A 3,195-nucleotide genomic window follows, 5' to 3' on the forward strand; every position below is an offset into this window, starting at 1 on the left:
AATAAGGAACTTGTTTCTGCGCTGACCACGCCCAGATCCATCCCTCCCTCACCACACTTTATTTTTTTAAAAAAGATTTGTTCTCTATTTTTTTCTTTTAGTTTATGGGTCTGTATCTCTGTGAGTGAAGGTCACATGTGTATGGGCCCTCAGAGACCACAAAAGGCTTCAGATCCCTTGGAGGTGGAGTTTATGGGCTGCCTGACGTGTGTGCCGGGAACTAAATCCGGTCCTCGAAAAGCAGCAAGTATTCTTAGCCACTGAGCCATTTCTTCAGCCTCTTCGTCACCGTGTGTGTATGTGTGTGTGTGTGTGTGTGTGCACGTGCTCATGCATGCACAGACACTATGGCATGCCTATAGAGAAGTCAGAGGGGCACCTTCTGGGGAGTTGGCTCTCCCCTTCCATGTGACTAGTGGAGACAGGTTTGGTGGCAAATGTCTTTACCCACTCCCCACTGTGTATTTGTAATCTTCACAGTTCCTGTGGGAGCAGTTCTGTCATTGGCTTTCATTTTACAAATGAACAGTCAGAACTACAGGTAGCAGTAGATTGTCTGTCTACAATCCCAATATTTGGGAGGCAAGAAGATTGTAAGTTTGAGGTCATTGTGGGTTATCTAGAGGCTCTATCTCCTAAATAAAATACACAGGCACATACACACAGAGGCACACACAACCTGGAAATATGGTTCACACCTGTAATCCCAGGGCTCAGGAGGCTGAGGCAGAAGGATTGTGAGGGCCTGGCTTCCCTTGTGACATCCTGACTCACAGACATAGAAACAAATAACAAGTAAATTGAGGGGGTTAGTGAAGTGCTTGCTAGTCAAGCTAGAGCACCCACATGAAAAGCCGGGGAGGGGAGGTTGGGAGTGGACTGCAGTTCCCCTGGGGGAAGGCCAACGGGTCGGCCGGAGGCTTGCTGCTCGGGCAGTCTAGCCTGCCTGCAAGCTCCAGACCTCAGGAAAAGGCCTTGTCTCAAAACACAAGGTGGAAATTGTCAGAGGAAGACACCTGACTGACTTTGCCCTCTGTGTACACACATGCTTTACTGAACTTTGTGTGTGTGTGTGTGTGTGTGCACATGTGTGTCTATGGAAGCAAGAGACCCACACTGGGTTTCCTTATTTGCTCTCTACCCTATTTAAAAGGACAAACGATGGGGCAGCCGTTAAGAGCACTTAACCCAGTTTAGACCCAGTACCCAGTGTCAGCTCACAACCATCCTTAGCTCCTGTTCTAGGAACCTGATGTTCCCCTCTAGCTTCCAACGGCACCAGGAAGGCACAGGGAGCACAGACTACCTGCAAACACGGCCATGTACACAAAATAAAATACATAAAACCTTACAGCAAAGCAGTAGCAAATGAACAGCCTACGATGCGGAGACTTTAAACAAGGTGTCCAGCATCACCTGCTGGCAGGAGTCACAGGAGGTGTAGGATCTAGTTAACTTGACCCCAACTAAAGTTGTCTGGGAAGAAAGAGCCCTAATTGAGGAGATGCCTCCATCTGACTGGTCTGTGGGACATTTTGATTAATGATTGATATGGGAAGGCCCAGCCCGAGGTGGGTGGTGCCACTTCTGGGCAGGTGTTCCTGAGCAGTATAAGAAAGCAGGCTGAAGCCGGGCGTGGTGGCGCTCGCCTGTAATCCCAGCATTTGGGAGGCAGAGGCAGGCGGATTTCTGAGTTCGAGGCCAGCCTGGTCTACAGAGTGAGTTCCAGGACAGCCAAGGCTACACAGAGAAACCCTGTCTCGGGGGGAAAAAAGAAGAAGAAGAAGAAGAAAAAAGCAGGCTGAACAAGTTATGGGGAGCAAGCCAGTAAGCAGCACCCCTCCATGGCTTCTGCATCAGCTCCTGTCTTCAGGTTCCTGCCCTTGGTGCCCCTCACTGATGGACTGTGATCTGGACATGTAAGCCAAATAAAACCCTTTTCTCCTTGAGTTGCTTTGGTCACGGTGCTTATCACAACAAAAAAGAGAAACCAAGGCAGAACTCTACGGGAAGGCTGACCACTGAGCTTTTCCCAGGCTCTAGAGCCATCACCTATCGGGCCAAGGCCAGCACCCCTGATTCTGTGGCTGTCTCTGGAAGTTATTTCAACCTCAGAAGTACTGTGGATAGAAGGTCTTCTTCATGTCAAGGTGCTTAGAACAGGAGGGCCAGTTAAATGTATTCTTTATCTCTCTTCTGTGTTCTGTCACCTAGAGGTAATTCAAGAAAAAATACTCTAGCAGGACTCTGTGGATTGCTCAAAGAAAATTACTCAAGGCAGGCTGGGGGCTGACTGACTCAGTAACACGTTTGCCACACAGGAACGAGGGTCTCAGTAGAAGCCCAAACCTATTTAAAATGCAGAACTCGGTGGCTAATGTTTATATTCCCTGTGGGGGAGAATTGCTTGCCAGGGGACCCCTGGGGATGCCTAGCCAGCCAGCGTAGCCCGAACTTTGAGCTCCTGAGACATCCTATCTCAAAAACAAATGAACAAATGAAAAAGTGGTGAAAGCGACAACACCCAAAGTGAGAGCACAGAGAGACAGACAGACAGACAGACAGAGACGGACAGAGAGAGACTGAATCAAAGGTCTTCGTGTGCGATTATTTCCAGCTGGCCACATGCTTAGTTTCACCCTCTCTCCACAGTTTTCTCTCTCAATGTCCTAACTCTAGTTGGAGCCTTCCATTTTCTTTATGTTTAGAGAAGGCTCTTGGGTTTTTGTGTGTTTGCTTGTTTGTTTTTAAGAAACTATCCATAGCTGTTGTTTTGGAGCTCACCCTGCCCTCAAAGTTGCTACTATGCAGCTGAGGATGGCCCAGATTTCCTGATCTCCTGTCTGTTTTTTTGAGACAGGGTCTCACGTACCCCAGGCTGGCCTCAGACTCAGTATATAATTGTATATGGTTTGAACATTTGAACTTCTGTGATCTTCCTGCCTCTGCCTCCCAAGTTCGGAGATTACTGGTGTTTGGGGATTACAGGTGTCTACCACCAGACATTTTTTATTTGCTGCTGAGGTTCAAATTCAAGGCTTTTAGACAAATGGTCTCCCAACTGAGCTGTGTCTCTAGTCTTTTTGTTTTTGTTTGTTTTGAGACAGAGTTTCTCTGTGTAGCCCTGGCTATCCTAGAACTCACCGTGTAGACCAGGCCGGCCTCTAAGTCACAGAGATTCTCCTGCTTCTGCCT

This window comes from Apodemus sylvaticus, chromosome 4 (assembly GCF_947179515.1).
Source record: "Apodemus sylvaticus chromosome 4, mApoSyl1.1, whole genome shotgun sequence".
In the NCBI taxonomy this organism is placed as follows: Eukaryota; Metazoa; Chordata; class Mammalia; order Rodentia; family Muridae; genus Apodemus; species Apodemus sylvaticus.